Here is a 26,491-nt window from a genome sequence, read left to right as displayed (position 1 = left end):
AAGCAGCCAAACAGCCAGGGCACTTCCAACGCACTCCACTCTTATTGTACTGTCTGAAGATAACCCTATGAGAAAGGGTGAGAGGATGAATACCACCACAAAGTCTTCCTGTCTGCTTTGCATCAAATCAACTTGCATTTGGGAATTGAAAGAATGATCAGAGAGCTCTATATTCCATTCACCAGTCTGTGATGAAAATGTTGTATGTGTGAATCAGTGAATATATGACAGACACATAGCTTGGTGCTCACACCACTGTTCACAACACTCACCCTAACCTTGAAATGTCTGTAACCATGAAACATACATACTTATCCAGACATATAAATTAACTGGATTATGGAATGAAATGGCAGCAACATCGGCCAGTCAGATGGGGTATGAGGGCTCTTTCGCTCCTTGTTTCAGGAGAATTGCAGATGAGGATGGGCTGGGCCTCTGTCTGAGCATGCCCAGTCACCAATACAGAAACTTATTTTGTGAATAATGGAAGGATGTTTCAATTTACGAACATTAGCCTGAACATTAAAAAGCTGATGAAGCATTTAGGACAAACCCAGCTTCTGATACGTCGTCTAGGGTCCACATTGTCCCAGCCACTACCTCCTCACCATTGTGCATACCTAGGGGGTTATTCCTGCACAAAAGAGCAGGACCATGTTTTGTCTGACAGAGCTGGCATTAGCATCTCTTATAAGTGATGGCCTGCAGCCAGGGAATATCCTGGTGTGACGGTGTAGTAAGGGTGGTTAGCCCAGTGGAGATTCAATTTGAGGGAACATCTGTAATTGAATCATGTGTTTAAGTGTGGGGATAGTATGCACACTTGTTCTAGCTGCATATGTCATAATTTCCAGTGCTCTATTCTATGGACAAGTGACACAGAGCTGGCTCAAGGGACGATCAAGTGGTGCGGCCACACATGGCCACTACAAATATAGGGCGCAGCCAGCACACACACTGTAAAGTATAACTTTACATTTTTGAACTGGCAGCACCCTTTACATGTAACTATCATGTAAAGTGTCAGTCAATGACTGTCAGTCACTCACTTATAGACAGTCATTGACTGACACTTTACCTGACAGTGTCATGTAAAAGCCGCTGCCAGCTCACACAATGAATGGTGACACCGTCTATCCATGAATTGCGCCAGGTGAACAGCAGGGGGCTCACACCCCCAAAAAATCTCACACATGGTGCTAGTAGACCTGGGGCCATCACTGATTTGACACATCAAACCGAAACAGTCATATGTGCCTTTACATATAGGAGCAGCAAATGGAGGCATTGACAAACGGTGGTGACTTGGACAGTCCACTAATAATTGCTGCACACATATCACAACATTGATTGTACACGGACTACGGTCTGCACAATGACACTATGGACCCTGCTGTACCAATCTGAGTGCAAAGTCACATTGACAAGCCATCTGGCAGTGGTTGGCATGTTGAGAGAATGGAGAGTAAATTGATGGTGCAGGGATGCATGTACTCCATGTCCCAATTCAGACACTAGAGCACTTTGACAAAGATATCACAGTTAACCTTCTCAGGCATGCAGCGTATGTAGCTATGAAGTGATATTCATGAACAGTTTTTGTACGTGAAATGATAAGACATGGAAATGTAGTACAATGTTTAGTTGTTTTTCTGTGTGGCATGTTAATTTTCATGTCAGAATATGTAGATTTGGTCAGCTAACTGATGCTGTGTGCTGCCCTTCAAAATGATAATGCCCCATGGTCAGTGCTTATCATTGGGTTTTAAGAACAAAAGCTTGTGAGTGGCCAATAGTTGTGTCTGTGTAGTTCATTCCACATAAGGGGTGTCGATGGAGCAGTGGCCGTGCAAGCGTGCCTTTGTCAGTTACATCTTGCAGTATCCACACAAATGTTTGCAAGGCATGTGACCGTGACCAGCCACCCATCATGCAGGGGGCAATGTTGCAATGGTGGTTGGGGATGTCGCGGCAGAACATATGTCTGCATGAAATTTGGGGTTGTCAGATGGGCAGCTCACACTTCCACATGTTGCAACAAGAAAATGTCAGAGTTGGATATGGGATCACTGGTGAAGCACAGACCTCCACCCTTCCACTGATGTGTTTCACTGTCACTCATGTCCGGGTGTATGCATGTACCCTCGCACCAGCAGACGTGCCATGTTGCACTGCCTGATATGCTCAGCAATGATTGTGCATTTCAATGAATGTCATTCATCTGGAATGTGCACCTCACAGTGGGCCACATTACAAGTCCGGTGGTAACCCACCGGTGTTACCGGTGGGTTGCCACCAGACTCGTAACACCATTTCCCCCACCTAAGATGCCAGTGCCACCGGGACATCACAAGTTCCGGCGGTCAGGGACATCAAGCTGCAGAAAGTGTAATCCCCATTCCCATGGAGTTACATAGGACTCCATGGGAATGGGGGCACAGAAGCACCGGCATGTTGCTAATGGTGCTGCTGCTGCTTCTGTGAAAACTCTTTGAGCGAGTACCGTAACGCCCGGCAAGTCAGACCTTTAGGGCACAACGGGCCCCGCCTGCAGAGTTGTAGTTTGGCGGTCCAGAAAGTGTGCCGGTATGGTGCAACTGGCACCCTTATTGTAATGAGACCCAGTGTGTCTAAATGTGTGCTGTACGTGTGTCCATTTTGTGTCTGTATGAATTGCAATGCACATATGCATGTTTGGCAAGGTACTCATGCCTCGAAATGTTGTTGTCTTTCTATGTGCAGATGATGATGCAGTGGATGCAGAGGTGGAGGAGGAAGAGGAGGTGGTCATGCAACAGATCGCCAGTGGAAGCATGGTTGTCGTACGCCATTAAAATCCACAATTGTGTTTCTGACTCTTCTGAATCTTCGTACTCTGCAAGTGAGGATGCTGAACCAGATGTGCAGTCCGGATGGGGCCCTTGAGTCTGAGGAGGTGAGGCAGGAGTCATGGGTCTGGTCAGTGGATAGCCCTGCATCCACAGTGGTTACAGCTGCAAGACCTCCTTCACCTGAGTTGGGATCAGGTTCAGAGACTTATGTCCAGTGGAGCAATTCGAAGGACAGTGGTCCCACTGCGATGGGCCTAGACCCTGGCATCCCACCGCCATTGCCCCCACACACATGATGGATGTGTGTATGCCGGGGATTCAAAGTGGGAGCAGCAGATGATGCGTGCGACCATCCAACATGGCGGCATATTGCATAAGATGGCTGGGGACTTTCATTGCCTGGCCTAGAATATCTCCTCACCAACTGCCTGGGATGCACAGCATCTGGCCTCTCAGGAACATCAGCAGCGACTGTTGGCCAGCCTGGCAAAGACACTGCATGTAGAGATGTGTTGCTCAAGACTCTCCCACAAACTGTGCATGGAGGCCAACCTCAAGGGCTGACAGGCTGATCTGAAGTCTCTGCAGGCCTCCCTGCATGAAGATGGAGTGGCACATAGAGAAAGCCTGAAGAAGGAGATGTTGGCATCTAGATACTCTAATTACCGTGAGATGAAGAGCATGAGGACTTCACTGCATGAGGATATTTCAGCTACAAGGTCCCTGCTCAACTGGGAGATGGATACTTTGAGGCAGACGCTGTACCAGCAAATTGATGTGTCACGAGTGAGCTCACATGCAGAGTTTGTGGCCATTCGGGAGGAAGTTCATTGTAATCTCTCGGCCGTTGGGATGCTGGTGCATGCATCTGTATCACCGGTGGCCCTAGCCAATGAAGCCCACACTTTGGCACTGCATGGACAGGATTCACCACCATCCCCACCACCAGATGAAGATCCATTGCAGGATGGCAGTCCCAATCCACCCACGGCACCTCTACCACCTGTGCCTGATGTCCATGAGCCCATGGAGTTTGTTTTGTTGTGCGATTTGGTTTTGACTTTAGTCTGTGCACTCATGTGGACATGGACATAACACCTCCACTCCCCTCTGCTCCCCCTCCAGGGTGGGCACTTTGTTTCCCTCTGTTTTTATTTTTTTACTAAGCCTGTCCGGAATGGACACCTTTTCATTTTTTCAATCTGTCCGGGATGGACACACTGAATTGTGACAAACGTATTTTTTGCAACCCTGTGGGATGGGTGCATTTCAGTTTTTTTCACCCATGTCAGGGATGGGCAGATTTTGTTTTTTTCATTTGAACCTTGAGAGATGGGCTGTTGCCTTCTCGAGGCCTTCATGGTATGTTAGGTTATGTTATGTTATGTTATTGGGCAATTGTATGGCATCTTTTACTATTGGTATGATTCCAAAGCATTGTGGGTTGAACGCCCTCAGGGACTGAGTCCAGGTCGTTGGAGGGGGAAGTGTAGTAAAGAGGTTGGGTGCACTCGGTATGTGTGCAGTGAGGATGGGTTAAGTGGTGTGTAGCTGCATTCTAGTGCTAGGCATGGTGCAGTGGTGTTATGAATGTGTGCAGCAGAATTCAATAATCAAGGGGTGCAGCTGTATTCTATTGTTTGTTGTGTACAGAGGGAAAAGTTAGCATATTGTTGTGTTTGAGTGTATATCGAGGGGGACCCTGTTCCTGACGAGTTTGCAGTACCTGTCGAGGGGATGGTATCTCCCTTCGGGTTTGGGCTATTAGGCTAACATCCTCCCTGTGTCTTGCTGGGTTTGCAATTGTTATTGACCTTGACAGTTAGACGCTGACAGCCAGATCTGGCCTGAATCATATTGTTTCTTAATTGGTACTCGAGAGGCCTCGGTCAGTAGTTCTGCTAGATACTTTCCAAATTGGTAGGACTAGCAAAGACATAAGTGGTAGTAGGCCCTTGGTATGTAGTTTGCTCAAAGATTTCCTGATGAGTAAGGTTAGCAAGGATGGCTATCTCTTGGGCTGATAGCGTAGTGCATATCTGGATGGAATAATTATCATGCTCAGTAGTGGCTTGGTGCATAAGTGCTATTGATGCTCGGCTTACGAGTTTTAGCACAGTCGGTCCAGAAAATTGGAGATCAATATCTCTTGGCCTCATAGTGTAGTGTATACCTGGTGGAGGAAGGCATTGAAAGAGCTCCATTGTGGCAAAGGTACATAAGTGCTGTTACGATTTCCAAATGAGTACGATCGACAAGGATGGGCATCATTGATAGCATAGTGCATATCTGAGGGGGCAACGATCAAGGTTAGGCATGGCGAAGGCACATAAGTGCTATCAGTGAAAGACTGGCTATGCGGCCATGTGCAGTGGTGTCAACTGACATGGTTCACTTGACCTCAACAGGATCACATATACAGGTGCAGAGAACACTAAACAAGGTTGTTCATATGTGCAGATGGCATGGTTTACTCCTATAGCTGGTGAAATCCAATGTCCCACATTGTTGCAAGTATCCTGGCTCATACAGTGACTGCACTCCATGAGAGGTCCACTTAGCACCCTTTCACCTCCCTAGTACCCATGCCCTCTGCCAGACACTGCCCCTCCATTCACAAATGCAGAGGAACAGTGTTCGGCGGAGGTGATGAATGAATCACATCAGGACAACTCTGCAGGCAGGTAAGGTTGTGCACTGTCAATCATGTCAATGGCTGGTTAAGTGTACACCACAATATTGGCATGCAGTGGCACACAAAGGGTTTGCATGGGTCATGTGATTTTGTGATGGTGGTTGTCAGTGCATATGTGAGTTTGTCCACATGTCTGTGTGAGTATGTCCGCTTGATCATCCATGTATATGCATTGGGTAACTGGTTGTGCTTCCACAAAGGACAGTAGCCTGTGCAGCACCCATCCCCCTTGAGCCATTGGCAGTCTTTGACACATTCAACAACATCATCCTCATCCTCAGGCTCCAATATCTGGGCATCATGGACTCTGCATTCTGATTTTTCACCTCTTGCGTTCTCAAGTCTTCTTATTTACACCCCCCATCCCCCACCCCATGTCTCCTACGGGTCCTGCAGGTGTTCTCCCTGTCCACCCTACTCTTCAGCAAGTGCCTGAGCCCACTCCACACCCTTAACTGCTCACATGGCCAGTCCTGCTACACACACACATCCATTGACAGATCACCAAGAACTCGGCTGCTCACCATCGTGACCTTGGGTGGGGAAATGCAGATTTCAAAACACTACCTGGCAGCTAGCCACCTCCTCATGTATATTGTTGGGAGCGAAATCGTGTTTGCAGTGACACTGCACTCTTCCACCAAGCCACCCCCTGGCTGTGCTCCCTTGTCCACAATCCCACGGCATCCAGCTCAGTGAAATAACTGTGATGCACATTAACTTATGACTGATACTCTTTCACCACATGGACACTAGATATTGTCATCTACACATCCACATGCTTGAATGATCCTTCCCTTGGCTATCCTACCCTCACAGAGTCACGTCAATGTTGGCAATTATTCTGTTCCGTCTAGACTGCACTTATTCCATTTATGTGTATGTCTCTGCCTATCATATCATCTCAGTAAGCTACTACAGATCCTAAACAATGCTGCCTGCCGTATCCTTGCACTCACCCCAAGGGTGGACATGACTCATGCACACCTTGTGCTCCATTGGCTTCCCCAACGCACCACCTTCATGGCCATCTGCATCAACAACTAGGCCCTCCACGAGGTGTGACTTGATATGATATGATATGATCTGGCATTTATAACGCGCCTATACACAAGTGTTTCAAGGCGTGAAATGCCTTTGTCCTACATTTGCTCACAGCCTGACAACATTACAGATGACTCACATCAGGCTCTGCACTACTCCTCATGATACCTTCATTCAATTAACCCTGATTTGTCATGTCTCTTTCTCCGTCAAGGCTCCCACACTCTGATACTCCCTCCCGCTCAGCCTTGGCCAAGTCATGGGCCACCATTCATTCCATACGGTGCAAGAAACCAGACTCTGTTCCCACCAAGATGGCGCTGCTGGGGGCACCCTGCTGTCCCATGGGGTGCACATTGGCTCACTTGCACACAGATGGCAGAGCGCCTGGATGTATGACTACTTGCATTTCACAGGACCAGTTTAGTGCACTTGAATCATCAAGGTTTGTAGTGGTTTGCACATGAGAACCCCTGACAGGCTTTACCTGTGTTTCCCATACAAGTTGTTTATTGTTTTTCTGTATGTTCTCTCCTTTACAATGTATTGCATGACTTCTGTTTCTGTAACTTGTTGTTCAAATCCAGCAGTGCGAGTGACTGCACTGTAGGTATCTGTACATTGTGGGCACATGCATGTGGTACATCATCCCCTCTCCACAGCTTCTGTTCATCTGTAGTCCCTGCAAGTGTTTGCACTACACCCTATGATCCCTGCCCCCTTAATGGGAACAACATGTCCAGGGTGTGAGATCTGTTTGAGGAGGAAGCAACAGCTGTGGCGTGATGACGTGTCCATGAACTGTGGTGTCCAATAGGGGGGGTTGGTGGGTGGTGCAGAGTCTGGAAAGGGGCTGGCACAGCCTTATTTGCGTGGATTTGAGGACATGGGTCTCTTTCTGGGTTGCATGACGTGGTGTGTTGACCATGTTGTTTTGGTGATGAGAATCTGATGAGTCCCCGTTAGCAGGTGGCCTTTGTTTCCCAGTCTTCCTTTCACCCTCACCCCCTAGTGTCCCTTTTCTCCCCCAACCTGTGATATTTTTCCAGTGTGCCTCCTGGGCTCACCGCCCCTGCTGCATTCTTTTCCTGTCCTTCTGTGTATTTCTTCCTCACTTTCCAGCCGTCTCTTAACCCTCGTCCACTCTAACGGCCCCCATCTCTCTCCTCATCTCCCAACTAGCCAAACTCCTCCTTGTTCCCCTATCTCATTTTCTCTCTCTTCATCTCTCTCTCTCTCTCTGCAGCTGCATATTCTTCGTTCTGTCTCCCCTCTCCCTTTTCATCCTTCACATCGGCTCCCCCACTTGTACTTTCACTCCCCAGACCTTCACCTACTTACTTGGGGTTCCTTTCCCTCCCCTGCATCCAAGGGTAACCCAAAGGCACATATGACACCTGACAGTGGGTGTGCATGACTTGTATGCCTGCAATCGATGGCCCAGCTTGAGCCCTAATCCCGGGTCAGAGCAGCCCCTGTGTCCAGAGTGCATAACTTGCTCTGGTGGAATTTGTTTTGCTTCACTGCCAGTGATTACTCAATGCATGTAGATTTTGTTGGATTCATTGGTGCTCATGCACTTTGATGTGGCATTCTAGTTGTTGACACTGAGTGGGTCATGGCTGTCAAGTTACCTTGTTTCATACGGGAGACCTCAAGCCTGTCAGTTTGTTTACATTCATGTACTGCATGTACTTTCAAGCTGAGAATGTTATTTCTGGTCAAAAGCTGTGGATGTGAGCCAGGTGTCTACCATGTGTATGTAGGTTTGAGGCACTTAGAGGGACACAGAGTGTGGTGCCATTGGTGGCATGGATGCTGTCACTGTGTGGGGTGTTTTTCATTGTGTTGGCCTGAGGTGAGCAGGTCCGGCTGCATGGGTGCGGAGGAGACATGGTGATGGGAGGCTGGTGAGTCATTGCTCGCAGTTATTGCATGGCACTCAGGGGGTCAGATAGTGGAGGTGCTGTGGGTGGGGATGCTGTCACTGTGTGGGGTGTTTTTCATTGTGTTGGCCTGAGGTGAGCAGGTCTGGCTGCATTGGTGTGGGGGAGACATGGTAATAGGAGGCTGGTGAGTCATTGCTTGCAGTTTTTGCATGTGTTGTGCCTTCCGCGCGGCAGCCAGTTCACTCACCTTTTCCTGGTGTGTCTACTCTTGCTGGTGGTCCTCTCCTGGTGCTTCTGCTCTGTCTGGGGTTGCTCTCGCCAGGCAACTCCACACCCAGCATGGCATGACAGGTCATTTGGTGGCTGGCATGTCTGTCCGACAGCAATTGGTTGGAGGTCCCACCACAGGACATTAGGCACACGCCATAGGCCAGGTGTTGTTGTTTGGCATGGTGACGCATACCATGCATGGTACAGTGGCAGCTATTTAGATGCCTGCTGACAGCTCCTTAGTGCATCTCATTGCTCCCTTCAGTTGACAGTTCATTGAGCCCCATTCAGTCCAGTCCCTCTGAGCTATGCCTTTCCTTCCTCTTGTCTGTTCCCTGTTCCCTTTTGTCTACCAGTCTCCTTGACCTCTATTTCTCCTTCCTGTCTCATCTGCTTGTCTCTTTTCTGCCTGCTGCCTCTGTGCCCTGCCTTGCTCTCTGACTGCTGCCTGTTAGCCCAGCTATCTTCTGCTGGATCCTGTCTTTATTGCAATTGCTGAGAAGTTTGTCTTCATCTTGGTCATTGTAACGCTTACCTGATGCTGTGTGGGAGCGTCTGCCTTCTGATGTTGAGTGCGTTTTCAAAACCACTCCTTCCCCACAGCTACACAGTTGTCAAAAAAAGGCCCTGTGTGCCCTCCAGTAGGGAGTGGTTTGAGAAAGTTCCCTCAGCGTTGGATGGTTAGGTCCCAGTACTGGTGATGCAGGGCCAAGGTGTGGCTACGATGTGGAATCTAGGGGTAAGACAATGGAAAATTACTGAATGCTCTCACCTATACCCCTCTGTAGTTGCTCACACATCATCCCCTCTGCCCTATGCCCGCTGGTTGTACTGACTGGCAGGTAGGCTGCTCAGCTCTTGTTTTGCTGAAAAGCACCCAAGTCTGCAAGGTAAAGTAGCAGACCAGTTCCTTCACTGGTGATGAGCGGTCTAGTCCTGCACTGATGAGCGTGGTGCTGGGGCAAGGCGCCTCCTCTGTCCCACTCTTCTCTTGCTTTTTAATGTCTTACTTGTAAAGTATACACAGAGCAGCGCTGCTTTCTTGTCTCTTAAATGTCTTGATTTTTCATTGCTTGCAGATTCGTTAATGCCTCTTGTTTTCTTTGTTTACAGGCGGACTTACTTGCAATTCCTGCTGCCACAGAGGGATGGGGAAACTGAGCCCAGAGAATGGGAAATGTCAGGTAAGCAAAGAGAGGAATGTGGGCAAGCGTGATGTCCCCCGTGCTGTGCGGTTTCTTCAACCGGTGTCTGTTTTGTGAGCACAAGGGAGGAGCATGGCTAAAGCTGGTGGCAGGATCAGAGGTTCAGTGAGTATGGGGGACAGGCAGAGCATGAAAAACTGAAGCGGAGTGGTAAGCATTAAGCTGCTGCTGTGGCTGCAGAAAACAACAACCCAAAGCACAGGGTGTGGCCCAGGGCATGGTTTTATAGGCCCGGGATGCACACTCTGCATCTAGACCACACAACCTGTTCCAACAATGGGGAGGTCGGGGGACAATAGTGGGTTCTGTGTTGTGGCAATGCCTGGCAGCCATCTTGCTGTGACTGAGTGGTACACCCCGATTGACTATGAGGCGCTTGCACCAGCCAGCAACCAGAGTCCAGCCCTCCCACTTCCTGTGCTTGTGACTGTGTGTTGTGTCCCGAGGGGTCATGACAGCCATTCCATCATCGGCTCACCTGCCAATGTTTCTGACACTGTCCTGATGCCACGTTAATTAGGGGAAGCCAAATCGCTGCATTGGGAGGGCTTCCAAGGAGATGCTGGGTTTTCAACCTCTCTTTGATCTCTATTTGAGAGTTCTCTCATTGTAATTTTGACAACAGCCGGATCTGAAGGATCATGAAGACTCCTCACCGGAAGAAGGGGCAAAAGTGGTAAGCAAGACCTGGTCCTACACAGCCTGGCACTCAGGGGGGGGGCAGACAGTGGAGGTGTTGTGGGTGGGGATGCTGTCTCTGTGTGGGGTGTTTTTCATTGCATTGGCCTGAGGTGAGCATTCCCAGCTTCATGGGTGGAGGGCAAACATGGTGATGGGAAGCTGGCGAATCATTGCTTGCAGTTGCTGCATGGCACTCAGGGGAGCACAGGGCATGGCGTCATTGGGTGCATGGATGTGCTACCTGCTCTGACCTTGTGTTTTTTTCTCTACGGAGGCAATCCTCTAGGAGAGATGGTTGCTGTTATTCCAGGACACAGGGCTGTGGGATGCCTGCACACAACTCCTCAGCAGTGTAGGCTAGTTTGGACACCTACATAGGGGAGCATGGATACATGACTGGGTAGAGCTGGAGCAGGCTCATAAGGGGGAAGATTTGAGGTGAGATGTGCATCTTTGATTAACTGAACATGCAATTTTCTCAGTCTGTATGGCTATTTAGAAGTAGATGTGCATTGTGAGCTAAATTGTTTTCAGACAATGGGGTGGCCACTCCACCTGTATATTGTTGTGAGACACACCTAGGGCGGCCATGGCAGTCCTCACAAGTGTTAGTTACTGCTTACATTATGTGCTGTTCCTTCTTACTTGTATTCACCTGTGTGTTGTTGGGGGTCAGAATGTACAATTGTTGGTGGTGGGCATGTGAAAGTGGTAGGGGATTGTGTTGATTTTGTTGTGTGCTTTTGTGTGAGCAACATGTATACTGTTATTTCCACTTACTATGTCTGTGTCAGTGGTTGATGTAGTTTATTTTATGGCTATGGACACACAGGGGCCGATTCATGGAAATAAGCGCAGATATTGTGCAAGCGCCGCATGGCAAAAAGGCCACTGCGCGGTTAGGAAATTCTGCGTGCAATGCGTATTAATGGAATTGTTCACGCAAAGAAACTCTAGTCGCCAGTGACTGCTAAAATGCCCCGACACGCAAAGTAGGAAACTCCCAGATCAGCTACTTTTGCACGGTCCCACGGGGCGCAAATGCACGCACCCTTCAACTAGTGCATGGGGTCCCCCATAAATAGGCCTGTGACTTGGAGAGCCTGTGTGGGGTCCCCATAACTGTATTTGGCTCCCCCGATAAAATGCGTATGAAAAATCGAGACCCAGAAAAAACTTTGAAAATGTGCATGTGGACCCATGTAAAACATTGCTGCAACCCGCTACACAGCTTAAATGCACCCCTACATTACATCGGAACCCTGATTGGGTATGCGCACCCTGAAATCCGACATGCAATCCCACATGTGCTCTGAAAATCCTACATACAAGTGTACTTACGCCAGCCATCGGGTGGCGGATCCTATGAAGGACTTGCATGGGCATTTCACAGCCAAGACGTTGCATGATCAAATCCATGAATACGCCTCCTGCGGCACAATAGTGGATGTGCGAGGGACTGCCTGCAGACCGTACCCTGGAACGCCCACCTCTTTGCACGTTATTCCCCATTTCAGGAGACCCGCCTCCTTCACAGCCCTCTGCGCAGGCCACATCCACCCTCTGCTCGGAGTCTCACGCAAGGCCCTTGACGGCTCACACTGGTGTGCCAGGCCAGAGCAAAATACATGCAAGTCCAGGAAAAGTGCTGTGCATTTGATTCCATGAATCGACAAACGGCGTTGGGTGCACAGATTGGATGCCAGTAGCCTATTTTGTGTGCTATAAATTCCATGAATCAGCCCCACACAGTTTGCCTCTCTCAGACACACATTCTCAGGGGGTTGTTTGGGCAAAGTGGATTTGCACAGGTTCATTATTGAAGGGCACCAGGGATGTGGCTTCAATGTGTGTGCTCAAAAGGGGCTGGTATTTATGTGAAGTAGGTTTGCACAAGCTGATTGTGTGTATCCTCTCCTTCTGCCCTTTGGCTGACCAAGGGCATAGGTAGGCCATGTCCTTCCTGCATCTCTACTGGCATGCCAATCCGTGTGGCAACATTGTGCAGGACTCAACCTGCTACAATGATTTTGCATACTATTGGTAGGGTATATAGCAATATGATGCCAGATTGGTCAAGGGAGCAGAAACGTGACTTGAATGTGCGTTCCACTATGCCCCTAGTGGCTATGTGTGCTGCATTGTCCCTTCCCTCGGCTGGTGTGGCAGGATTCTGGAATGGCATGAGCAGGCATGCTTAGAGTGAGTAGCCACTGCCCCTGCAAATTTACAAATGGTTGCTTTTAGCATTGATTGACATGGTCTGTTATTCAGTGTCACGTGACTGCAATCATGTGAGTTATAGTTCATACTCACTCATGAGCCAGGTGTTGGCAAAGGTTCCCGATGCCTGGACCTGGTATAGTGGTGACTGGCGACAAATTAAACTGTCATGTGTGCTTCCAGGGAATTTTGCATTGACATGCATGATGACTCAGTTTGCTTCACATATGACATGCATATTTCTTGAATGCCAATGCTTTCGGTTCCAGTAAATGTGCTTGGGGGAAGGAGGGGCTGTAGCGCAACATGTGTACAATCAATGGCTCTGAGTACCCGTTGGAAGTGTGCCATGGCATAAAACTCCTGGCACACTCTCTGCCTTGCCTGCGATGTGCGTGGCATGTATATGTGCCTACACAATACCTAGACAGCAGTATTGCGTGGATTGCGATATGCCCCAAATAATGGCTGTGGTGTGCTAGAAAGAGCCTGTGCCTAGCAAAAATAGGGCTGTCAGCACCTTCTCCAGGGTTGTGAGGGCATGAGAGCGGATGATGGATGATGCAAGGACTTCCTCCCACTCCCTGACTAGGTCTAGGATAACATGGGGAGAGAATGTGTACCTTGCATACAACTCATCGTCTGGCATCCCAAAGAGCGTAGTACATGGGTAGAAAATCGTGTCCCTCACCATCCTCCTCTTTCTCCTTCTATGGACATGTACGATTGCTGCCACTATAGCTGGATTCATCCTGGTAGAGCGACTTATGAATGGTGTGCATTGCATGCTTTATATAAGTTTGCTTTGTGCAATGATTCCTTTGCGCTTTGTACATTGTGTCTCCTATCCCATGGTGGTAAGATCACAAGGTTTGCGTGTGAATTTTCATGATGTGCAGTTGCGGTTTGTAATCCATGAATTAGATTAGGTTTGCGCTTCACTAGGCGTGTGACTTATTTGCGTGCTGTGTCCCTCAACACACCCACATTGTTCCTCGTTCTTCCTCATTTTGCGGGGAAAATGGGGAATATGCATGTTCCGCCCCTATTTGTTTCTTTGTGCAGGCCAGTCTCACAATGTATACAGTGTGTCGCACAATGCGCTCGACTCTGCGCAAAGTTGTGATGGGCCTGCGCAAAGTCGTGCAAAGTCATGAAAAGTCTGATCCATGAATCAGGTATAGAGTTTTGCAAGCTGAAAAGTGTGCAAAGTCACTTATCAGCACGCAAAAAGTTCTATAAATTGGGCCCAAAGACTAACCCACTTATTGAATGTGTGGCTGAGACAAACACAGGGCATATTCTGTGGCAAAACATTGTAAAGCTACATGTATATTTCACATGTGAGGCAGCAAAGTGTGTGGGTCTGGCCACAGTCAAGCCCCAAACTGGAGAAGGAATGAGGAGCAAATTGTGACAAGTGCATGTTGCGCCATTAGAAAAACCTGAAAGGAGTTGCTGGCAGATGGAACAAAGGTGCGTGCTGCTGTGTCCATGGCATGACTGGCAATGGAAAAGACCAGAAAAAGACTGAAGGGAGAGATTTGCCAAAGAAGATCCGAAAACGGGTTCCCAGAGGAGAATGCAGTACACTGGTGCCAACAGCAGCCGGAACAGACCCAAAGCAGGACCGACAGTGCTGGGCAATGCTGCAGTGCCTCACAAAGCGAGCCAGGGTAACTGCTGTTACCATCAGCAGGCCTGGAGAGGGACAGCACGTCCTCTCCCCCTCTCTGCTCCTCTCATCCCCCTCCTAGTCATAGAGACACGCTGTCTGTCCTGCACAAAGCTGAGGAAGGGTGAGGAGTGAGCAATCACCTCACCCTTCCTTCATGCAACTAGGTGCTGACACCAACAGGCAGGCAGGGATCAGGTTCAAAGACCTGCCCCCCCCGGGGGGCCAGATAGTCAGCTATCCGGCCGGGGGCTGACACTTAACAGCCCCCACTACTATACACATCAAAGACCCAGGGCTCCCCTGGGTCTTATAAATACAGAGCAGCATGCTCTGAGAAAACACAATCAGTTTGTGGACCCTGAACGGGGAACCAAACACACAGGAGGTGCACTGTTTACTCAGTGCCTTCCAAACCTTTGCTTCTTTTACCACAAAACCCTCCCACCCTACAAATAAGGAAGAAGAATAAAGGAAAAGAAGTACAGGGCACTGTAACCCCGAGACCCGGTGCCCAAAAGTATTGTTTATTATCTTATGATATGTGCTTATTGTTATTGGCATAACCATATCTGTACAATAAAAACCTACGGCCTTTTATTGCCAACAATTGACAAACAATGTATGAGCCAAATTATTTCTGGGTAAGGATATGGTTTCGGCAAAGTATAATGATGCATGAATATGGGTTCAGCAGTTACGGGGAGATTACGCTGAAGGTGTGCATGGCGGGAAAGCAAGCTCAAAGTGCTCAGGAGTGAATAAAAACTACTGCGTCAATGCTATTTTAATCAAAAGCCTTAGTTGGAAGGAGGACACTAGCGTAAAATTAATTTAAAGGAAGGTGTTGCACGTTGAAATGTTTTACTTAGAAAAGAGCAGCTGAGAGACCACTGCAAAGAAATATTATGTCATTGAGAGGAAACTTGCAATTTCAATATCCTATTAGGAGCGTGTTAGAGGCCACAAGGAAGGAAGAAGATGAAATTGTTATTAAACTGGTGCAAGTTAGAACGCTATGTTAGGTAAGAGAAAAGGTGTGACAATACTAGAGAAACAAAGGATGCTCTGATTAAAGGAGAAAATGTAACGAGCTGAAAAGAAATAGACAGTGTTAAAAAATCTGAGTGAGGCTGCTAAGCCAGGCAGCTCTACACAGATGCAAGAGCAGGCTGCCTATATGGCAATGCCATATTCTAACAAGGTGAAAAGGCGGAACAAAATAAATTCTGGACTCTGTACTAAACAGAGCTTATGATAGGCTGGCCAAGAAAGTGATGGATGCTGGGAAAAGTAGTGACAAGAACTACTGCGACAAGAACGACTATTAAACTGTAAAGCAATGATGAAGCGCGTGGGACACTGCAGTGACCAACACTCATGTGAGGTTATGCCTCAAGAATAACAAGAACTATTGCTGAACGGAGGGCATGAATATAAGTCACGCTCGACTCGCTACTGATGGAAACCCTTTCATTCTGGACATGCAGTGACAATCATGATCAGGAATACAAAGTCAGGTGTGAAGCCACCAGTGAAGTGCTCAGTGAAATAGTGGCAATATCCTTGAAAACACAAAGTTATTACAGAAGAAATGTCATAATCTGTGTAGCTCTTCCATCAAATGTACTATCATCCCGACCAGGTTTGCCAGCATTTTTTAATTCTGGGTGTTTAACGTGTACGTTACTGATCACTGCCCCACATATGCCCGAATACTTCTACCACATGTTCAAGTGCCTATTTTTATTATTATATAGCCATCATGTGCCCAAAAACTATCACTATATGGCCATGTTTGTTCATCCTGTGCCCAACATATGGGTCCTTGTGCAAATTCAGCTATGCTACTTAATTCCATTCCACCGTTCCCTGCTTCCTTTGTGTTTCTACTAATGTCCATCTTTCCTTTGAGGATGTTCTTTCCATTTCCTTTCGTGGGACAGAATGTTTAAACCAACACAGATGTTAAGCAACACACACGCGTGTAGCTCACAGCAAGCAGCATAATGGGAACGTGATTACATCGTCCTCTTAGCATATGAGAGAACCAAATAAAACTGATGATGCTACTTAGAGTATGCAGATTCCATGCAAAACCTAGCCACTGATTTGCTGACAAGGCTAACAATATGATTAATGACAGCAGCATTGAGTTAAACACCAGCAGGGCTAGGGAGTAACTAAGGTAAGGGATGCCGGGTTTAGAGAGTCACTTGGAGTAGCAGGCAGAAGAAGCTGTATCATCAAGTATGAACGTGGGAGAAAACTGGGGAGGGTGGTGGGGGGAGAGAGAGAAGATGTGGTAATAAGCCATCCTGCCAGAGAATTCAAGAAGTGCATGAGGGCACGTGGAAGATGCAGACAGATATTGCTGAATTGGAAGGAACATGGAGCTGAGGCTGCAGAGGGAGAGACGAGTGAGTTGAAAGCAAGTCACAGAAACAAGGTGGTATGCAGTCTTTTCATCTACACATTATCCATCGAGAGCCTTTCCATCGAAAATTGTTCATTGAAATATTTTTCCATCGAAAAGATCTTTCAATGAAGATTTTTCGATGGAAAGGCCCCTGGTATTAAATATATGTATGTGTATTTGGGTGGGGATAGTGATACGGGATAGGGATACATTTTCAAAATGGGGAGCTCTACACTAATTAGAGCTCCCTCTAACTAGTGTAGTATTAGCGAGTGTCAGAGAGTGAAGTCATTATTAAATAAATGCCTTCACTCCCTGACACTCGGTAATACAACACTAGTTAGAGGGAGCTGTCCAGTGCTGAAATACATTGGAAGCGATTTCAGCACTGGACCACTCCCTCTTGCTTGTGTAGTATAGCTATTCATTTGGAACAGAACACTTTCGTTTTATTTGGAGTTTGGTGGGGAACCACCCAGGGGGGATCCCGCATTAATAAAACAAAACGTTTCCATTGAAAATGTTACCATCTATTCATTTCGATGAAGCAGTTTCGATGAATGTTCTGTTTTAAGTATATTAATAGTGATTCGATGGTAAAGTATTCAATGGAAAAGTTTTGCTGGAAAATATTTTCGATGGAAAAAAGTCAATGGAAAGACATGTACATGGAAGTAGAAGAAAAAATTGAGGTGCTAATCTGAAAATCAGTGATGGATGCAGGTGAGAGCAAGTTGCAGCTGCCACAAAGGTCTTGGCCAGCAGAGGAATCGTGGTTGGTCCAAAAGAAAAGAACAATGGACAGGGCACGTGAGCCTGGCACTGACCATCAGGCAGTGTTCCACGACCATGATGTTAAGAAAGTGAGAAAGTAAACACACCTATAGGCCACAGGACTGATCAATGGCAGACCAGACCGCAGTGAATTCGAGCACCACTAGAAATAAACTTACCAATGATGGTGATTACACTTATGCTGGGCCACCAGATCCTACTGAAATGAGATGCACGAGACACCCTATCCTGGGCCACCAGACCTCACTGAATTGAGATGCATGAGACACCCTAACCCAAGCCTTGATAAAGACTGTCTGTTGGTCAAAACATGTGTCGGCCACTATGGTGATCAAATCAGCAATTAATAAATCCACAATGGTATAAGTAATAAAGCAAGTGGATCTCTAAACCTTTCTAAAATGAACAATGATTGATTGAATGACAACTATAAGATGCTTATAACCCTATGTACAAGCGCCCTATAGGTGGGAACCCAACCAATACCAAACAGCTAGAGGCATATTCGAGTTTATTCCTGTTAATACATTTCATGCTTGGAACTGCTTTTTTTTAAGTCAATCAGTGCATTGTGCCATTTATAAACACATTGGGCCTAACTCGCAGAAGCGTTTTATAATGGCAAAACCCCATTGGAAAACGCTCTGTATGTATGTATGTAAAGGAATAGGTTAAGATGCCCAAAATGCATTGCAAGCATAGTAATCCGTAAATACAAGTCAGTGCAGTGAAAAGAAAACGAAAAGGAGAAAATGGGCTTGTGGCCAGAAGAAAAAAGTGAAGGGAGAACATATAACAGAAGAGTAAAGAAAAGTACAATCAATCCAAAACAAATTATTTTAAGAAAAGGGAATATGTCAACTGCAAGATTATGCCCTCGATATTTGACTGATAGCAGTATGCGTAAAGGCGTCATGCTGTGTGTAAATGTCAACGTTACAGTCTATGTTGCCAGTCAAAGGGAAAATAATAGGATTAAGGTGTAGGTCACAGTGACAAAGACTAAATCCATCTAAACATGTGTGTAGAACATAAAGGAATCTGATGAAAAGAAAACAGGAGAGGAGGCGAGGGAGAAACACAGCATAATTAGAACTATAGGGCTCCGTCTCGAGTACGGCCACCAGGACTGATATCAGGCAGCCTCAAGGCTGCACGGTCGATCTAGATTGAACCTGCCCGAGTGTGAATTTCATGTTACCCCCATATCACCGAGCATATGTTGGATTCCAAAAAATCTGACATTGTCCAAGCCTTCCGTACACTCAACAGACACATGTTTGGCAATAGGTAATGGAACATTAATGTCTCTTAAGGCAGCAACATTTCCTCTCATTCTTGCCTTGAGGGAAGGACGATAGCAATATTTAGATACATCTGTTTTCATGGAAGGTAGCTCACCGGATTGCTTACCGGAACTCTGACCGCACTGGGACAACGTTTACTGCATGGCGAAGGACTTTTCTGGTATGTAATTAAACATTGAATATAGGCTATTGTGTTATTTAAGATCACTATCCAAGATAAGTCAAAGTGCTTTCTTAGAGTAGTGACTGGTACCTTGCTTGGCATGGCTAGAAAAAGAACATGCTGATTTCTGACCGGTGTGTTTATCTGTGTGTATCTTTGTGCGTCTGGGTGGGTTTTTGTGTGTCTCTGTGTGTCTGCATGTCTGTGTGTTGTTAATTGCAATGCTTATAATCATGACTTTTTGGTATGTTCTGACTTTAATGTCCTTGTACCGCAATTTGTAAAATGTCAGAATGTTCCTGCAGAGAATACTTAAAATGTTCACCTTGGCTACAATCTCATCCCACCTGAAGTCATTCTCCAGCAGCGATAGTTTTAATGACACATTTAAATGTTGCACTAAAGAGAAAATAGGGCACAGTTAGAATATATCTGTTTTCTATACATTCTGAAAACTATTCACATCTAGAAAGACTACAATTTAGTACTAATGTTAGTAGTGAATTCAGTGTTGACATTATTTTCATTGAGGTGTTGGATGTAGACATAAAGAAACAGAGTCTTAAAACCTTTTGAGATGAAAGTGATAGGACGTGCTAATGCATCTTATCTCTTCCACCAAAACAGATGCCGTCAATACACAAAGAAAAATTGAGCATGCGCATCATCGATGTGGAAATGCACATAGCTGGAGTTGGTTAAGTGTGCCTATGCATTGATGTGTGCATCTTGCATTCAGTGAAGGCCTGAAGTCAAGGCCTTTGGTCAATGTCTCTGCCCGTCCGTTTTCCACCCAGGGACCAGCACACCAATGATACCCAGATATGATTTATGCAATTGCCCCGATATTGCACTGGGGCCCCACAGCACCCTCATAAACTGGCCACCACTGTGATGCTGGGTCTACCTGGCTCCCAGCCTGCTTTGCTGACTGAAGAAGCAAATTGGAGGATGGCTGTCTCATTTGTGGCCTTACCTCCCAGCTGGAAGTTGCAGCTATCCCTCAGTGAAGAACTGAAGTCAAGGCCTTTGTTCGGTGTCTCTGCTGGTCTCAGCCAGTAAAGCTGAAGTGCCATGGAACATTCCTGCTATCTCTGTTCTTCATACGTGCCCCCCCGATCCAGCCACAATTACAGGAAAGCCTACTGCGCCATCCCCAACACGCGCACAGGCTTGTACTACTCTGTATGTTTCCACCCACATGATAGAAATATTTGCTGCCTTACCCCCGACCCACTCTATTCCTCTCCCTCCTACCATGAATGGTACTCCCCTGGTCATTCAGACCCATTGCGCCATGCTTGAACACCCGCTGCATTGCCTGCCACTTTGCTGCATGTTAAACACCCTCCGGCTAACTCAAGCTACACGCCTGCACCTACAGCTGCCCGAGTAAACATTCTGACCGGCACCTCCTTGCCGACCACACTCTTTCTCCCGCATTACTTATGCTGAGCAGACCGAGAGGCCAAAAACCATAGCACCTAGTTGCCCATTGGCTTTGCTCGCTTCTTTAAAAATTTTCAAATGAAATACAATAAATAAATAAAATAAAAGTAAGTCTGAGTAGATGGACTTTCCCTGAACAATCGGCGTTATAGCATCCTAGTGCAGGGGTCTGAAACCTTTGGCTCTCCAGATATTTTGAACTACTACAATATCACCCAACCAAAGTTTCTACTCATTTATCGACCTGAGAAGAATGAAAGTCTGAGTTGGCATTGCTGATATTCGAAACTACAACCTACAGACCACACACAGATTGCAGCAGTAAGAGCTCAACCCACTGAGCTATCTTGCCAGCTTCTAATTTTGTATGTCATTGGGAATCCTACTTGTTATGTAGTGCTCATGGGATTTGCAACAGGGGGGATGCTGAGTTACGATGATCATCTCTTTCCACATCCGCTGAATTTCAAGGGTTTTATTGCGTTAAATCTGTTCACCTTAACTGTCCCTTCACTAAAGATCTTTCAGAAAATTCCAAGGGTTTTGTCATACTATAGTTTATTCAAGGGCCACTAGCAATGGCTTCTGGCTGTGGCCACTGTACGTGTATCACCAATAGGTTTCTTTAGGGCCCACTAGCCATGGCCTCCAGCCCTGGTCAGTGAGCATGGCCTTTGGCCATGCCACTGCATATTTTAAAACACTAAGGGCCTCATTACGGGTCTGGCGGCCACCGGACCCATAACAATTTACCGGCACCTGACTTCCCAGTAACACCACGAGATTACAAACCCAGAGGTTCGGGAAGTCAGGTGCCAGCAAATGGTAAGTGCCCATTCCCATAGAGTCCAAGGGGACTCTATGGGAATGGGGACCACGGAAGCACTGGCACGGTGCTGGGGCTTCTGTGAAAACTCTGCGGGCAGGTGCCGTTCCGCCCGGCACCCAGCAATATGCCGGTCCAGAAACAACAGTGCCGGTAAGCTTACTGGTACTGTTGTTACCAGACTGGCATAGTTGTAATGTGTGGGATGTCTTAAGCCACTTTTGCTCTTCCATGCGGCATCTGTTCTGATGGTGCCAGAAATATCAAAATGGCTGCAAAACCCTTGTGCGTGCCAAAACCTCTGAAAATCGCGCTTTACAACACAAAAAGATGGCTGCCAAATCTACCATGCATGTTGTCGGTGGTGGAACAGAGATCCCACTCCTGAAACATGTCACTGGGTTGCACAACAAGTGAAAATGGAGCACAGAGGGAAAAAGTGGTGCTTTGCTGAAAGAAATCCAAAAATCTTGCTTTAAATCCCTTTTTCTTGGTTGCTGAAACTGCAGAATGCCGGTACAAAACACCCTCAAACATCCAATATTCTTGCTGGGTGCTACAATTCACTTAGTTCAAGAAATTATTGTGAACTTACAATGTCCTGAAAACTGAAAGCATCAAAGAAACATCCACAGCAAATGTTGCCTGCCTGTGAAATCTGTCAAAATCTGGGCGCAGTACCCTTGGCCGCCTGAATGACAGCTATCAGAAGGCTGCCTGAACAACTTTAAACTTGTACAAACTGAAATCAAATGTTTTCAATGTAAATGGCCTGTTACTGAGAGTAACCTATGTTGTAATTGTTTAATCCCATGGTTAGAAACCTAGAATGAGAATTCTAGCTGATATTTTGAAATTCCTAGTTTGGTTAAGCTAAGGAAAAATGCAACAGAATTAACATTAAATTTAAGCCTGGCTGAGCTGCAAGAACTTGAAAGGCAGGTTTCTTCCCAGAAGGAGGACACTTCCCCCCAGCTGGAACAATTCCTCCAGCTAAAGGAATGCTAAGTGTGAAGGGTCGTAAAATGTCCTCTGCCAAGGAGAAACTGGGAGGAGTCTGCTCTTGAACTGCAGGGTGAGAAAAAGAGGTGGAGCTAAACCAACATTTGTTGCTTAACAAGAACAAAAGACACATTTTAAAAAGACTGATAACATACTGTGTAAAATTGTCAAAAACACAAAAATAACAGCATTGTTAATGTAAATATTGGCTGCACATTTTGAAAGTCGCCAGAACTCTGTGACATGTTCTAGGAAGAAACAGAGGAAAATGTGATAATACACAAAATGTATTTTTAATAGAAGCATGAAACTTCATACACTTATGCCCATGTTCAAGGCGCACATTTGTAGAAATTTGCTCCTAAATTGGAAATTGTTTTCCGGATGAAAAGGGCAAAATACTGTAAAAAGCAGACACAAGATCTTACAGCGACGGGGCTTGGAGGAGTAGCTGCTACATAAAATATGTAATCTGTATATATGATTGTTATAGAGGTTGCACATGTGGAAATATGTATTGTACCAAAAGTAGATTTTGTGTTCAAGAGGCTAGGGGTGGACCCTAGGTCTCATAAACCCACATCATCAAGGTGACACCCTGTTTTTCTCCTCCTATCAAGGAAGAGAGGAGATTCTGACCTATCCCTGTCTAAGGGGCGCACTTAAGATAAACCAGCACACACACCCCTTTATCATAAGCATAAATAGGAACAGCTCAGCTCTCAAAAGGACAGACAGATTCACCCACTAACCGATTGATGGCGGAGCACCCAGCAGCAGAACCATCCATCTTACTTGCTCCAGACTCCATAAACCTGGCACAGCAGAAAGGCCCATTACATAGCTGAACCATTCTCAGCTAGGCCTTCAATTTCCAGAACCAGAACAAACCCCAGAAACCTAAGGGGAATCAAAATACAGCCGGGCTGTGCTGTACTGCTTGCCTGCTAAAATCATTATCATCAGAACCAGAGAGCCATTGACGATCCGATCCAGTCCTGTGCCGTGCTGTGAACAGACCCAGTCCAATGCGTTGTGCCCAGCTGTCGGTCCTGACCAGAATTCCTGACCAGAATCCCTGAACAGTACCCCTGACCAGAATCCTGACGGTTCCATTCAAAACATATCTAGTGAGTATCGATAGAATAGAACGTGTCACTAGCCTATGTAACTGGCTTAGTCCAATCCCTATCTTAAATGCATCCTATCTTGTCTTCAGAACCTGCATTGTTAGAATTATTTTTAAATTGCCTGAACTCTCGATCCTATCCCCTCTATCTTTCCTCCTGTGTTAGTATTGCTAAAACTATCTCTGTGCTGATCTTTTCTCATCTGAAGTAGGTGAGTTCCACTGCAAGCAGTCGCCCTAATGAAGTGGCTGTGTTCTTGTGTGGTATTCGTTTATTCATAGTCATCCTCTAGTGTAAGAAATCCTTTTTGTCATTTTAAAGTGCATTCCTGCTTCCCATTCTTGCGCCTATCTTGAAAAAACGACCATAACTTCTTCAGTTTTTATGCTAGAAACACAATTTCAACTTCTGCTTATAGCTGACATCCACAGCTTTAATTTGCATTCCAAATCCATATAGTTCCCTCGTAATTGCGATTATCGCGCACGTAAAAGTTTGCCGCAAATTTTCGTTTAGGGAATTTCTGACACGTGTAAAACTGCTTTTGATTGCTTCCGACCTTAATTTTAAGATTTCACATTGTTCCTTAGTATCAAATCATTGCTAGTGTTTGTGTGTAACTATCTAAAGCGGCTCCCATAAAAATGTAAACAATTTCAGCAATTTAAACCATATTTAGTGTTTTACCCATTCCATTCTCAAGATAACTTTAAAACCATTCTGACCGCTTGCCAATCAATTCTGTTTTTCTCTTGTGTTGCTGGGGAGGAATTGGGATTGATATTTTGTTTGAATTCTGCCATTCCTGAAAACCTGTTCTCTCCTCTTATCTCTTTACATTGCCTATTGGGGGGTTGAGGGGTGTGCAGGGGGAAATAGTAACCACACTGCTATCTGTTCTGAACACACACACAAACGGTTTATTTCTGTGCTGAATTGATTGCACACTATTGCTCCTTGTGCATTAAAGAGGTTGCTTAGTGTTACATCACCCCATTGGTGATTATTGTATACCCATTAAACATAGTGTGATTAATTTGTAACTACATAAATAAATATTTTAACTTTGCAAACCAGCCTGATTCCTTTGTTCAGTGTGACCGGGGGGCTTCCAGGAGAGGGGCGTGATATGAGTAGTACATCGTTCAGAATAAAATAACTTTTAGACACAAATAAATAAGGATTTCAGTTGTGCATTACATGCTAGGCGTTGACTTAGGTGTGTGCCGGATTGAGATCACTTACAGATTGGGGGCTCGTCACGAGATTTCTGAATTAGACATACCACTTGTGGCAGTCTAACATATGGTGCTAACTGATGGGGTACATACACCTTGTTGGGCTACCACACTGTGCTACACTGTAAAAACACCCTTCAATAGAAACACTCAAAGGGAATTGGCCTGTTTTGCAAAGGTAAAAGTAACTCTGAGATAAGTCAGAAGGAAATTAATATTTCCAGAATGGCGACCCCAGTGGAAATTAATATGGCAAAAGAACACCTACTGCACAAATTGTTTGTCAAAGGTGAATGGGTGGAGCAGGATGAGAATGTTTGGCTGCAGGAAATCAAACAACAAGCCACTGCCACAGAATTAGATATATGGCAATTACATCAGGCACTTAGTGAACTGTAAATGGGTCCAAGGGTAAAAGAAGAGCAATGTAATATTGCCAAAATAGCGGTGTATCTGTACCTCCTCATTGGAGAAATACAGGAAAAATATACCGAAAACCTAGACCTGGCAAAAAGGCAAGTACAATCACTAGAGAAAACTCAAACTGATCTGGACTCTGTAGAGCTAAGGCTACAAAAGAGACAATAATCAGAGAGTGAAACCAGACAATACCTTACAAAAGTAAAAGAGGATCTGGATCTCCTGCAGCAAGAGAGGGTAGAGCAGGAAACCAAATTTCTGACACTGCAAAAAGAGTGTCAAGAAAGGTTGGACTCTTTCAAATAGAGCCAACAAAAACTGGCACAACAATTCACTTTTAATAGAGCCTGCGTAGAGCAGGTAGTCACATTACAGAACCACCTAGAATCCTTGAAAGAGGAGAATAATACATTAATTATTAAAGATCTGGAATCCCAAACAGAATTTGATGAAGAGCGCCATGAAAGCTGGTGCATTCAAAAAACAAAGGGACAACCTGGCGGCACAGAGGGGTATTCTAATTCAGGAAAGGGACGCCTTAGGTCAGGAAGTCAACTATTTAAAAACCAAGGTGGAAGAAAATCACCTGGCTCTTCAGGGACTGAGTGAACTCAAAATGGACTATGAAAAACAGTTAGAACACACCAGGAGGGTGGAAGATTCTCTGGAAAATAATCAGGCTAGGAAGGATCAGACTCAGGAGGTGACCCTCCTGCAGCAAAAATTGGCCCAATACTCCAAAATTAGACAGGAAGCACAGAGAGACAATGGGGCTCTCTGTGAGAACAATGACAGGCTCCATAGACAGGTAGCCATGCAGGAACAATAAATAGAGACCAGTAAGGCCTTACTAGAAGAACAAAAGGGTCAGATTCTTGCATGTCATCAGGGAGTAGGGGCTGAAAGAGATGAGGTCAGATGGGAGAGGGAACCACCTGAGCATAACCTCAGGAACCCTGGCACCAGAGACTTCAATCTCTTCCATGGACTCTGCCATCCCTATGTCCATTGCCTCACATGAGCCAAGGGCTATGGGGATGGTAGACTTCAACCCAATCAGGAATATTGGGCTAATAGGTCAGCGCCTCCCGGAAATGGATGGGCGGGCAGCTCTGTATGGGTTCCCAAGTGCTAGGGCCATCTTCTCTGATCAGAGAGACTCCAGTGAGGGGAGGATCAGAGAAATTCCCCAAAACAACCAACACCCCTGCTGCTGCTAAGGTGGC

This window comes from Ambystoma mexicanum, chromosome 7q (assembly GCF_040938575.1).
Source record: "Ambystoma mexicanum isolate Mex_15411 chromosome 7q, UKY_AmexF1_1, whole genome shotgun sequence".
In the NCBI taxonomy this organism is placed as follows: Eukaryota; Metazoa; Chordata; class Amphibia; order Caudata; family Ambystomatidae; genus Ambystoma; species Ambystoma mexicanum.
This window is presented reverse-complemented; position numbering follows the sequence as displayed.